Genomic DNA, 14,972 nt, shown 5'->3' with positions numbered 1-14,972 from the left:
TACAGCCCTCAGTCTGTTTATCTATTGTCACGTCTGTAAAGTCCCTGGAATTCATTGATTAGAGATCCTCCAGGGGGTCTAGCCAGAGGTTAGGGCAGGTGGCAAGCAGGAGTAGATGCTAATTAACCTGTAGTGCCCCGAGGATTGTACTGGAACTGCAGAGTTCACCTGCAGTTCAGTTCCCACAGTCACATGACCATGGGAACTTTGGGGTCACAGCTGTGTCTGCAGGCGTTCCCCGGGCACTAGAGGTTGAATGGGGACAAGTTTCCCCATTCATGACATCTAGTGGCCTGTGTTCTTGGATAGAGAAACTCTACTAGTACATACTACTAGTACAGTGCGGCAACAGCAATCAGGATCGCTGTTGCATCCCTGTAGTATGTGTTCCTGGATAGAGTTTCTCTATCCAAGAACACAGGACTCCCTGTGTTCTTGGATAGGGAAACTCTATCCAAGAACATATACAACTAGTAAAGGGGTGCAAGAGCAATCTGATTGCTCTTGCAGCCCTTAAGAGTGCCTAAAAATAACCTCAATTCTCCCACAATTGACTTCAATGGTGTTCGAATTCCGCATTTAATCACTCAAACAATATCTCACTATTCGATCGACCAACACTACTCAACAGTTTCGCCAGGCCACTCTTTTCCTATCTCTATTTTACAAAGTATAAAAATCAAATTGACCAAAGAGTGTATAAACAAACTCAAACCCTTACACCATCACCTGATGTGCATTTGCTGCAATTAACCTACCCTCCATTATAGAGGTGTGTAAGTAAAAATACAAAAGCATGTATATTTATATCATTTATCCAAATCCAAGCAAGCAAAGACTACACATAAGTGTTTTCCCTTCATTTGTCAATGTGCAAGTAAAAAATTAAAGAATAACAATTGAAATATGTCAGTTATATAAACGCTGACCATTTAGTGAATCTGTGGTGCATTACTAAATAGATACCCTCTAATACCACTAATTATCAAATATCAAAGGGCTATGTAGCCAGATACTTTCAAGTATAAAAAAAAACAATGTGTAATCTCATTGCCCACTAATATATATAATATAGAATATGTGCCCATATACCAAGTGAAAAAAACTCATCCAGGAATAATTTTGCACTTACAATCTCAATAATGAAGAAGGTGTTCCAGAATCCAAATTAAACAATTGTCTGCTGTTATTCAGCCAACCAATGGCTGTTTGCCACTGTGAAAACCAATAATGAAAATCAACAACTACTGCTATCATTCTCAGAGTTTCCTACTCAATAGTTTGAATTCAGTTACATATTAGAGTCCTTTATAATCAGTCACTGGATAGCTATACCAGCCTGAAAACGTGTATTTTGTCATTCCCGTATTGCTTCAGTGTGGAGTACTTGCTGACAGCTTTGTTTGTATTTTTGTCATTTTCTACAGAGAATATGTCAAGGCAGCTGAAGTACAAATAAAATAAAATCCATATACCAGTAGCTCCTTATTAGACTACAGTGTAACACCAAAACAGTTTCTCATTAAATTTGCTTTTAGTTTGTCTACTTTTGCAAATTATTCATGAATTATTCAGTAATACAAGAGGGTTTCAGGGGGAAACTCTTTTAAAAAGCAATCAGAAACATTTTTTCCCTGTAAATTATTGAGTGCTCTGGAGACGTAAAAGTCAACTTTTTCTAAGTAAGCTGAAATGTAGGATTGCCTGCTGTAATAAATAAAGGTTATACACTAGGACTGTTGTTTTGTACAATTAAAAAATGTATGGAGATATAACTAATCAATAGTTTTATATATATATATATATATATATATATATATATATATATTTATTTATTTATTTATATACAGTGATACCTCAGCTAACAAAGATAACAGAATCACATTTGTTAGCCGAAATCTTTGTTAGCTGATACGTAAAAAGCACAATAAAAGGGATCATAAACTGTGTGAGTTAATCACAAACAAAGCAAAAAAAAAAAAAAACTTTATGGAGCCTAGATATTCATTACCTTCTGGAGCAAGCTGTGCTTTGATATGCAATCCTCCATCCTGCACACAAGCAACAGGGAGCCAGGATCGCATGTAAAGAATAAAAACTAAAAATCACACCTACCTACCAAATTCACAGCCACACCGAGCTTGCACTGTACTGTATGAGAAGAGTTTCTCCCTGTGGCACTCTGGAATCCCCTCTCTATATAGGTCAAAGCGATGTCTCTTTCTCACTTTCTGATACAGTATACAGGAAGTACTGTACATTCGTCATGCAGTATTTTATCATGTGTCTTACTTCTTGCTTCCTGCTTTTTTTTACATTCGTTAGCCGAGTCCCCTAAACAGTGAAAAAAAAAGTTGTTAGCTGAAAATTTTGTTAGCAGGCTAATTCGTTAGCCGAGGTACCACTGTATATACATACATTTTCTATATGATTATAATTCAGCAAGCATTGGTATATGGTAAAGCCCATTTACAGCCACAACATATTTTTAACTTTGGATACAGTAGAGAAGAATTGTGAACCTTTGCTTAGATTTTGTTCTGTCCAGGCTGTCAGCAGCCCCTGTCATTTCTCTGCTTAGGCTTGCTATGCCTGGGCACTGGGAGCAGGGGCAGAGTCAACCTACCTCCCCTGCTGATTTAAATAGCACTTATTCTGCAATCCTCTCCCAGCCTGTCAATGACATCTCAGTATTTAGTCAAGCTCAGACCAGATGCTCACTGTCTGTGAAAAGGTCAAGTTCCTGTCCTGCTGTGGGTGTGGTATTGTTGTTTGATTCTTGTTGCTGACCCCTGCTTCGCCTGACCCTCAGACTGTTTGCCACCTAGTCCAACTTCTGCCTATATTCTGACCTTTTCAACCTTACCTTTTTACCCTGCCTGGTTTGTTGCTTTTCATTGTATGACCCCAGTTCTATTTGTTACCTGCACTTGGTTAATGATTAGGACTTATGCTATAGCCCACATTTTCACTGCGGACCTGTCTGCCAAGTGGGCTGTCCAGACATTTGCCAATCCTTGTTCCCCCCAGCAGAGTTGATTCTTTGCATACTGAAATCTTTGGGGCAACCATATGCTTAGAATGTGCAACTAGCCAACCAGGGCTGAACAGGGGCTTGTCCATAAGTGAAGACTACTGAGATTGGCGAATTGTGGCTAAAATATCTATAACCCTGGGAAAAAAATTTGAACAAATTTTTTTGTTGACTTCAATTTTTAGGCTTATTTACACTAAAATAGGTATGCTGATTTTGAAAGTGCAGTTCGTTTTCTTCTATAATGTCAGTTTTTTTCTCTATCACTTATATTAATGTAATTACTGTAGAGTAGATTTGTATAGGCTATTCATTTGCACGCAAGACAGTGTGGTCATAGGTTGTGTGCTGCTCTACGAAGTAAATAAGTAAAACTTGTTTTTCACAAGTATTTCCTTTCTTTCAGATCATGTCTGGCTCTGCTGTTTCTCTTGGTATTGTTGTTTGATTCTTGTTGCTGACCCCTGCTTCGCCTGACCCTCAGACTGTTTGCCACCTAGTCCAACTTCTGCCTATATTCTGACCTTAAGACTTTTTAACCTTACCTTTCTACCCTGCTTGGTTTGTTGCTTTTCATTGTATGACCCCAGTTCTATTTGTTACCTGCTCTTGGTTAATGATTAGGACTTATGCTGTAGCCCACATTTTCACTGCGGACCTGTCTGCCAAGTGGGCTGTCCAGGCATTTGCCAATCCTTGTTCCCCCCCACCAGAGTTGATTCTTTGCAGACTGAAATCTTTGGGGCAACCATATTCTTAGAATGTGCAACTAGCCAACCAGGGCTGAACAGGGGCTTGTCCATAAGTGAAGACTACTGGGATTGGGGAATTGTGGCTAAAATATCTATAACCCTGGGAAACAATTTTGAACAAATTTTTTGTTGACTTCAATTTTTAGGCTTATTTACACTAAAATAGGTATGCTGATTTTAAAAGTGCAGTTAGTTTTCTTCTATAATGTCAGGTTTTTTCTCTATCACTTATATTAATGCAATTACTGTAGCGTAGATTTGTATAGGCTATTCATTTGCACGCAAGACAGTGTGGTCATAGGTTGTGTGCTGTTGTATTTCCTTTCTTTCAGATCATGTCTGGCTCTGATGTTTCTCATTGTAAGTGCCTAAACAACCCTGATTCATTTTGGCATATCTGTGGCAGTTTTACCTTTCCCAGTCAAAGGGCGAACATCAGCACATTTGTAGAGCAAGCCATTTTGGCATATTTCAAAGGTAAACTTGGTGATAAAGATAAGTCTTGGGCCCCTTATAAGGTGTGCAAACAGTGTGTTGAGGGTTTACAGATATGGATAAAGGGAACACGTGATAAGATGCCATTTGGTATACCTATGGTTTGGCGAGAGCCAGGAGATCATTTCAGTGGCTGTTACTTTTGTATAGAGAAAACTTGAGGATATAACAAGAAAAATAAATGTAACATAGAGTATCCAAGTCTACCATTGGCTATATGCCCAGTGGCTCATTCAGATGAAAACCCAGTGCCGGTTTTCGTTACACTACCCCCTCTTGAAGAACATGATTATGGTGATGAACTAGGTGACAACAATGATGAAGAGTTTGAAATGGAAGAGGACTCTGTTTGTAAGGGATTTGATCAGCATGAGTTGAATGATTTGGCACGTGATTTGGGACAATCCAAGAAGGCTTCAGAACTCCTAGCATCAAGGCTCTGTGAGAAAAACTTACTTGAAAAAGAAACAACAGTATCGTACTTTCGAACCAGGCAAATTGCATTTCTGCAGTACTTTAGAACTGACAGTGGCATTGTGTATTGTCATAATATACCTGGTTTATTGGAGGAATAGGGAATTCCAATCTATAACTCAACTCAAAGTCAACTATTCATAGATAGCTCAAAGCGTAGCTTAAAGTGTGTCCTCCTTCACAATGGCAATATGTTTGGGTCATTCCCAATTGGCCATTCAGTTCTCCTTGTGAAGAATATGCAGACATAAAGAGAGTCATTGAGTTGTTGCAATATTACCAACACAATTGGGTCATCTGTGTTGACCTAAAAATGGTATGCTTCGTTCTTGGTCAGCAACGAGGATACACCAAGTATCCCTGTTATCTGTGCATGTGAGACAGCAGAGCTCGTGAGAGCCATTGGGTGGAAAGGAACTGGGCTCCAAGATCTGCCCTAAAACCAGGTAATCTAAACATACTACATGAGCCATGGCCACAGTTTCTGCAGCTCATCAAAGATGAACAGTTTATCAGGACAATGTTAGAAGTGGAAAAGAATGCTTGGTTATCAATCAAAGCCATTATGAAGGACTTTCTTGTAAACACATAAGCAAATAATTATGCAAAAATTGTCCAAAAACTCTTGGAGAGCTACAAAATGGTTGGTTGCAATATTAGCATCAAGTTGCATTTTCTGCTTAGCCATCTTTCTAACTTCCCGGAAAACCTTGGTGCAGTCAGTGATGAGCAAGGTGAATGATTACACCAAGATTTGAAGGTCATGGAAAGTCGGTATCTGGGTAGATGGGATGTACATTTGATGGCTGACTATTGTTGGAGCATCAGGCGGGATTGTCCTAACACTAGAAACTCCAGGAAAAGCTATAAGCGTACATTTCTACCTTAACTGCCTACCCAAATAATTTTCAAATGTTTTACTGTAAAATAAAAATGTCATAGAGTAACAATAAATCCTTTGTATGAACAAAAGAAATTTAAATAAACCATACATTTAAGTTATTATTTCATTATTTTTGCATTGTATGTAAAATTTGTATCTTTTTTGACAAAAATGGAGGGTACCCTGTATTGTAAAAACTGGCTGTGATAGCAAAAAACTGGGGTCATTTCTGGGTTCTCCACCCAAAATTTAGTAAAAAACAAGTGTAAGATCCAACTTAAGAAAAATGCGTTCGCCAGTGTAATTCTACATTTTTGAAGTGTACTGTAGTAAAAAAAAATAAATAGGACAGTGAAAGGCTGGAGGATAATAAAGTGAGCAAATATCTATTGGCACATGCAACTCTGGAGTACTCATTACATTTGCAGATCATTACTGTGGTATAGTGAAAAAAAAAAAAAAAGATTAAGTTGCAAATTACTGGTTATGAAGTTTTATTGCAGCACTTAAAGAGTAACTTTGCTTGCTTACCAGTGTATAATAATATTAACAAACTGTATAGTATTACCATATAATAAATGGACATCTAACAAACCATTACATGGCAAAAAGACACGGTTTTACTAATGGAAGACACTATGATCTCTTGCAATGTGTTGAAGCATATATCAACACAGGTGTATTTCCTGTGTTGACACATGTTACATGCTTTACCATGTTCTGTGATAATCTGCATTACAAAAACACAAAGATGAAAATGAGCCCTATATGTTTGGTTTTCCCTTGTGAATTGATTAGTGCCTTGTGACTTAATCTGGCATTAATGGAAGTAGGAATGGCCTCAGCATTGTTTTCCGCAAAAGTAGAAATAGATTTTCACTGGTGTCAAAAGATAATACATTCCCCAGACATTAGTGTAAGTGGGAGTATAATTTCAATGATATTGGTGACAAGGCCCTTTACCTTAATGTCAGCAGTAATAGGAATGCTACATACAATGGTGTCAGCAAAACTAGGACAACCCATACAATAATGCCAATAGAAATAAGATGCCCTTTATGTTGGTAGTAAGATACCCTTTCATTTGTGTCAGTGGTGGTAGGATGCCCATTACATTTGTGCCAATGGTAGGTGGCTGTTGCCAACACTGGAGTTTCAGTGGTCACTGAAAGAAAAAGCCTACTGACTCATGCTGCCAACTGTGGCTTTGCCAAATTATATCAGCTCTAGAACTGTACAAACTTGGGAAATACACACCCTGCTCTGTTCATGTACATGGGTAACACCAAGTATAGCCATATATGTATATATAGTATAGCTGTAGCCATATACAGAATCAATTCGAAGGTTTAGGTTGTTCACTTTGCAAAGTAAACTGTCACTCTGCAAGAGATTATTCACTTAGCTTAGTGAATGAAGTAAAGCTCAGCTGCCTCGCAGTCATCCAATCAAATTTTGGAAAGCACATTTTTTTTATATTCTTTTGAAATAAATTTTCATCTCATTTACTCAGCCAAGTGAATTATGCCTTGCAGGGTTATAATTCACTTTGCTATATGAATAGCCTAATTTCCTTTATTAAATCAACTCTACAGTTTTCAGCTCAACCAAAACCTGAAGTAGACATTGAAATGCAGTTTTCAAAACCTTAACTCACAACGACAAGGGTAGTTACATAAAAACTGGTCACATTCACATGGATATCTGCAAACCTTTAGGAGCTATAGATTGTCTTTAAATAAATCAATCGAGATGAAGTAAATTCACACTAATGGGTTTTTTCGCTGAAAATGCCAATATAAGATAAGAATACCTAAAGGAAGGGAGAACAGCCACAATTACTGTGCTCTATCTCTTAATTTAACTAAATAAGGACATTGTGCAAAAACAGTAATTTAAATAAGCAATAAATGAGAAGTTTCACTGCAGAGTATTCAATAAATTTCCTGCAAAGTATGTTATGAAGTTGTAATTTTCTCAGGAAAGACGTGTTGTGAAAAGCAGGGTTCATTACACTGAACATTACCTTGGAGCAGTAATTACTTTTATGAACAAAAGTATTGCTAGTTAGTCTTTCATGTAATGTCTCTTAAAGGAGATATTGAACATGCATTCTGCACATCTCATGGGTAACATGGAAAACAACAGTTAAAAATTAATTTAAAGAAACTATTAAAAAAAAGGTTTTTGGTGAATTTTGTTAGTTCATACCAAACATGCTGGGAAGTAGAAAGGTTTTATATGAAATAATGTTATTGCTGCTTTTCATTTCCTCACATGAAATCCACTATTTAACATTTTACACTACCATTTACATCAAACAGGTTTTTGCTATAATTTACTTTTTCAACTATGCACAGTATAAACCTTTAATTTTCTGCAAAGTGAATAATAGATGTGACATTGTACGTTTGGTTATTAATATATTTATTACATCAAATTTTGATCTCTTAGCTCCTGGACATTTTCCTTAAAATGAATGTGGTTTCTCGTTAGGATTTGAAAAGGTCAAAACATATCATGGACATTTTAAAATACATACTTTATTACATTTGTGTACTAGCTAAAATTGCATTTTTTGATGATAAACATAATGTAAAAAAGGTACAGAGCTTTCTGAAATAAACTTATGCCACAACGTTCTTCTACATCATAAAAACATGAATGAAGTGTTCCATGATACTACGTAGGAATAAATGTATACTTTTGACCCCTACTCCCCCAGACCAGCTGTGCAGCCCCCAACTTTTCAATTCATGATGTACAGAAGGCAGATTTCAACAGGCAAAACCAAAAATATTTCTTGGCACACTTAAGTGCTTTCATTATCAAATTTTAACATTTTATAGAACATGTCACAAGGATTGTCCAAAATTTAATATAGGGGCAGATGGAAAAAATAATAATAATAATAATAATAATAATAATAACACAAGTGGAATGTTTGTGGTGACCTGAAGGTGGTGGCTCTCCTTCTTGGCCTGCAATTGGGATATACAAAATATATGTGCTTTCTGTGCCTGTTGAACAGTGGTGATGACAGCAACTATTACAAAGTGAAAGAATGGCCACCCAGACCTGAATACACTGTTGACCAGTACAACGTGAAGCATAAATCACTCATTGATCCACAAAAAGTTTACCTTCCGCCACTTCATATTGAACTTGGATTCATGAAAAGCTTTGTCGTTGCAATGGATCGTAATGGTATGATTTTTCAGTATCTAAAGGACAAGTTTGGAAAAGTTATAACAGATGCTAAACTGAAAGCAAACAATTTTGTTGGTTTCCAAATCCGCAATTTGATGTGTGATGTCACATTCAGAGACAAACTCAATCCACTTGAACTTACCGCTTGGGATTCATTTCTGCTAGTTGCACAAAACTTTCTGGGCAACCAGCGAGCTGAAAACCATGAGCTCGTGAACAACATGCTAACAGCATACATTTTAAGTGACATGGCTGCCGAATGTCACTTAAAATGTATTTCTTACATTCCCATCTGGACTTCTTCCGACAAAATGTGGGTGATGTGAGTGATGAACAAGGGGAGAGGTTCCACCAGAACATTTCTTTTATGGAAACAAGATATCAAGGCCGGTGCAACCTCAACATCATGGGCAACTATTGCTAGTTTTCGCAAGGGGAGACAACAGAGAGCCCCAAAAACCAAAAATGCAAGTGCCTGAAATACTTCTGAAGTGTACATGAGTGTTGAACAAGGACTCAGGTGAATTATGTGTTCATGTATATATTGTGGCAGCATAAAACTATGTTTTTGTAATGTCATGGAACTATGAGTCAAAAGTTAGTTATGTATAGAGATTATATAGTAACTGCGGAACGAGAGAATGTAGCTAATCACGTCCATACGCGTAATTACTTTAAGATCCTGACGTCCTAGGCAGAACCGGACTTCAGATTTGGATTCAGTGCACTTGATTTAGTATAGGGCACAAGGATTAGACCAAGTAGCAGACAATGTTTATTTTTTTGTGATGCAGTGTTATCAATGCTTAATTCCAGGATTGGCTCCCCCCCAAAAAATCAATCTCATCAGTGATGTCTTCTTTACACTCACCAGTACTGCCTTTATCTTGGATGGGTGAGGCCCAGCATACATTATTTCTGTTTCTTTGAGTCCTAAGCACAAAGGCTCCTGGGCTCACAGAGTAAAACTACACTATAGTGCAGTACTTAAGACCTATACACTGCCAGAGGAGATAATAAAGAGTACTAAACTAAAAAATGTGACCAAGAAAAGTGACTGGAAAAACTTTAACTAAAATGACATTTAATAAATAAATTTTTTGACATGATCCTGAATGCACAACTAGTAAACATACCAATGTATGGCAATACAACACAAAATACTTAATTGAACTATAGAGTTAAACATAAAACATCATAAACAGATCTCCAGATCTCAGTAGGAACAGCCACTATACTTTTACTGATGGCAAGTGTTTATAAATGCAATGCAAAGTATTAGGTGGCCAAAACAATGACAAGCATTTTGCACATCTCTTTACCCAATGGCCCATATTTATTAAAGCTCTCTAAGACTGGGGAAGATAGACTATCATTGGGAGATTCTGAGTAATCTAGCAAACGTGGAATATATCTGGTCCAGGATTGAAAGCAATTGGGAACTAATAGCAAATCCTTTTTCGGAAAATCTATTACAGGATTGCATGGTAACACACCACAACAATGTAAATGGTCCCTTTATTTCTGCAGAAGCATGTTATTTTATCAAATAAGAGAAATGATGTATATCGCACATATATTAGACAACTTCCATTCATCCATTTCCACCCATCCATCTGTCACTAGGTACAATCCAGTCATGGTATATCTACATTAAATGTAACATGCTACATATTATCATGGCTAAATATGATTAATGGCCTACCAGGGCAGTCATTTTACACATAATAAAATGCAGAAAAATAAATAAAATTGAACAATACAATATTCTGTTGATCTGCATTAGTACAAAACATTTTAATCTGCTGACAATATACCATTTAGGTATCTTTGGGAACTTGCTTTGAACAAACTGACAGTAGAACTAAACTTTTTTTTAATACTTTTGTTTACATGACTTTACTGCTGTTCAAATTCACAAATATAAATAGGAAATTCTCAGACCGAAACGGTGGAAAAAGCAATTGTTGTTATATTAAAAAAAAGGCATAAAATATTACTCCAGTATGTTTGTATTGAAACAGAAGTACTGCAGCTTGACATTATTTCAGAATAGATGATTTAAGGCATAGCTTTAACACTGCAAATCATAAGCAACAATTGAAAAAAAAGGTTTTGTTTCCTTATATGCATTAGATGTATAAAGGGTTTTCAATCTGAAGCATTAAATGCTTACAATAGATTTTTGTACTTTCACTTGGTGAACAGTGTTTGTTTTAATTCAGAGCTTTGTTAACATTAGGTTAATAGTTTTTGTAACTCTATTCTAAACAAGCCTTTTAATCAATAATGTTAAACTACATAACACAACAAGAGCAATTATCAGCCCTATTATTAATAGAAAAGGCAGGTAGAGCACTTTCCCTGGCTCTATATACACATACTAATTTATGTAGTGTAGCCGTCTTACAATATTTAAAAGAGAAAAGGTGAAACCTTTAACATTGCTGGAGTAAATGTAATGGTATTAGTTAATAATTTGTTGTATGTATTAGTTGTTTTCATAGTATATGTTTATAGTATTAAGTATATGTTTCCATTATCTGGATATCTATATCTATATATATACATATGTATCTGGGATAAATCACTCAATTGATGATTGATTGGTCAGAAATAATGGTGGGATTCTTTCTTGTGCCCAATTACAGCAGTCAATGGTTGAGCTACAATACTATATACCAAATGAAATTCCAAATATTTAACCCAGCTTGTAAATCATAATTCTGCATTGAGCTTTATACCTGTCATTGCTAGGCAACATATGTTTTAATAGACATGTGCCTTTGTTTTTATTGTAGCTCATCACAATGCACAAATAGCCCATTAGTGAGGAAGAGGTAAGTGTGATAAGAAATAGGTTAACCATACTAGACAAATTTCGTTATGTGGATTTTAGCCCATACCCAAGGTTAGTGTTCACGTTTGTTTATTTTTTCTATACCTTTGGTTCTCAGTTGAAAAAAGGTGTCATGATAGTATAAAACAAAAAGTAAAAGATGAATGCAATTACAATCATCGACTTTTTAGTTTTTACAAAGAATAGTGATAGAAATATATACAAAATATTTTAATAGAAAAGATTACCCCTGGCACCGTCGGCAAGCAAAACAAGACAAAGGGAGTATCACACTCCCCCAAGCCAAATACCGCTGCTAACTCAACTAAGGAGGGCTTTCTCTCTATTGAGCAAAAAATCTGCTTTGCTCTACTGCACCCGGCGAAGTTAAAGGTCAGGATCAATGGAACCACTTTATTGCTGGATGATCCAGAGTCTGCCTATCTCCTCTGCAGGAAGTCTTGTCTTTACCCACCGCAGTGCACCTATTACCAGTTAATTTTGTATGAAGGATTTTAATATTAAGGTACCCTTTTCATGTTTTTTCTTGTATTGATGAAAGTAATGTTACAATATTGGTTGCGACTTAGTACACGCCCGGTTGCTTTGCTGATTTTAGTCCATTTGTCACTATATGCCACATCAGCAAAGAATCGTTGAATCTAGTTAAGGATGGCTTAAGATTGGTGCCTTCCCTTATATAGGGAAATATAGTATGTTAGTTTTCTGAAAAAAAAATGATGTTAACAGTGGAATATGTTTGCCGAATCAGTTGCAAGTATTTTTATGATTGTTTTCCGACATGCTCTATTGAAATACACATAATTTTACTATTATGTAGCCCATGTACTTCATACGTTAATCTTTTAAAAATGGTTGGAATAGCCTGAGACAATCCCAGCCATTATCTGTATGTACAGCCTGGTAGAGTTTACACTTTGACTCGCAAAAGTCAGGGATGACTGCCATAAATGTACCACTTGACCACGCCCCAGTGGTTAAAGGGGAGCTCAGTCTGGTAACTTGGAATGTGGGAGGCCTCAAATACCATATTAAGCGCTCTAAAGTGACTATTCACTTGCACTTTCTTCACCAGATGGTACCTTTTTACAGGAAACACATCTAAAAAGAGGGGGAACTGTGTCTTCCAGGATCCTGGGTAGGAGAGGTGATTGCTTCCTCCTACACCAAAAAAAAAAAAAAAAAAAAAATAATTTTTCAAAGAGCATTGACTTTTCAATTACTTGACATTCAGATGGATGAACTCCATTAGGATCCCTAATCGTGTGGAAAAAAAAAAAAAAAAAAAAAAGGGTAGCTATAATTTTCAAAAAATACTTATCAACTGCTTGACGTCCAGATGTGAAGGTGATTATTCAGGGCACCACCTATTCACTCCTTAACGTTTATGCACCCAATATTCCCATTGCCCACTTTTTCAAAACTACTTTTATTAGGGGATTACCCATATTTCATTATCGGAGGGGACTTTAATATCGCACCTGACCCTTGTGTGGATAGATCGGAAGCACAGTCAGCCCCCCATTCGCATGTCCTGCACAATTTATTGGGGTCATTCTCACTCTTGGACCCCTGGAGGACAAGTAACCCAACGCAAAAGAAATACTCCTGTTGGTCTAAGGTACACAAGACCTTCTCTCGAATGGATTTTTTTCTAACCTTTGACACTCTTTTCCACAAAATCTCTAAAACAGTATACAGTTAGGTCCATAAATATTTGAACAAAGACAACCTTTTTCTAATTTTGGTTCTGTATATTACCACAATTATTTTTAAATGAAACAACTCAGATGCAGTTGAACTGCAGACTTTCAGCTTTAATGCAGTGGGTTGAACAAAAAGATTGCATAAAAATGTGAGGAACTAAAGCCTTTTTTTTTACACAATCACTTCATTTCAGGTGCATAAAAGTAATTTATTACTTTCTTAGTTTTGATAGGGGTAAGAACAGCCATTGCTGAGACCATGCTTCCGTATAGTAAGAATCTTGTGCTTCTGAGTCTTGACGCCGAAAAAGCATTTGACAAGATACTCTGGCCCTATTTGCACTTGCTGCTTGACCATAGGCAATTTGGTACACGGTTTCAATCATACACAAAGTTTCTGTACAACCATTCCACTACGCACCATATAGTAAATAATCAGCTCTCGCAACCTATAGCTATGCATAGTGGAAAGAGACAGAGTTGCCCCGTCTCTATTATTATTTAATCTAGAGTTGGACCCATCATTTTGTATATTAGAGACTCCAGTTTCTCTGGCATAAAGTTTGTCTCTATGGAAATTAAAATGACCGCCTTTGGGGAAGACATCCCATTATTTATCACAAACCCAAAGGATTCGCTATACTTCATAATAAATACCTTCCAGGAATTTCTAAAAATACCAGGATATACTATAAATTTTGATAAATCGGTGGCCCCTTTCCTGTTTCCCAAACATAAACCAAGCTGGAGCCTCATTATTTCTATTTCAATGTGCAAAGTCCCATTTACTAAAAATCCTGTGAAAATCTATAGTCTGAATTTTACACAGACTATTCGATCAATGAAAAGAGATTTCAAAATGTGGGCTTCCCTTACACTTTCTTTCATGGGTAGAGTGGCGTTAATTGAAATGATTGCCTTCCCCGGGTTGTAATTTCTATTCCAAACTCTTCCAATTTTTTTTACCAGCCCAGGACTTAAAACAAATACATTTTTTGTTCCGATCATTTATTTGGGCTAGTAAACATGCCATAGCTAGTTGAACAATCCTACAACAAACTACGAAAAATGTTGGGCTAAATGTGCCAGATGTGGCCCTGTACAACCAAGCGGCATTGCTACGCATATTAAATGAAGGGATAAATGGCACATCTTTTTACAGGAATCTACAGATAGACTTCTTATTATATCCCCCCTGGAACCCCATGGCCATTCTGCACACCCATAAGGAACTGTTGCCTGAGGAGATCCAAAATAAGCCTTTAATATTTTCTCAATGGCAACTGTGGCATTTCTTTGCGAAAATCCAAATCGTTTATTGCTCACACTTTTCTGTATCTTCCACTGTCAGGAAATGGTGAATTTACATCCTCTTCATTGTTAACGACTTGGGCTAACAAGTGTCTCACCTCTGTTAGACTGCTATTTGATCCAAAAAGCCATAAGGCTTACTCTTTTCCAGAATTAAAGAGGAGTTTCCCCTTTATGGCAGGGAGTATTTTCTTGCTGATTCATCTAAGGGTATATGCTGCAAGAATAGCCAGATTGTTGGCTTCAA

The sequence above is a fragment of the Pyxicephalus adspersus genome, chromosome 2 (assembly GCF_032062135.1).
Source record: "Pyxicephalus adspersus chromosome 2, UCB_Pads_2.0, whole genome shotgun sequence".
Taxonomy (NCBI): domain Eukaryota; kingdom Metazoa; phylum Chordata; class Amphibia; order Anura; family Pyxicephalidae; genus Pyxicephalus; species Pyxicephalus adspersus.
This window is presented reverse-complemented; position numbering follows the sequence as displayed.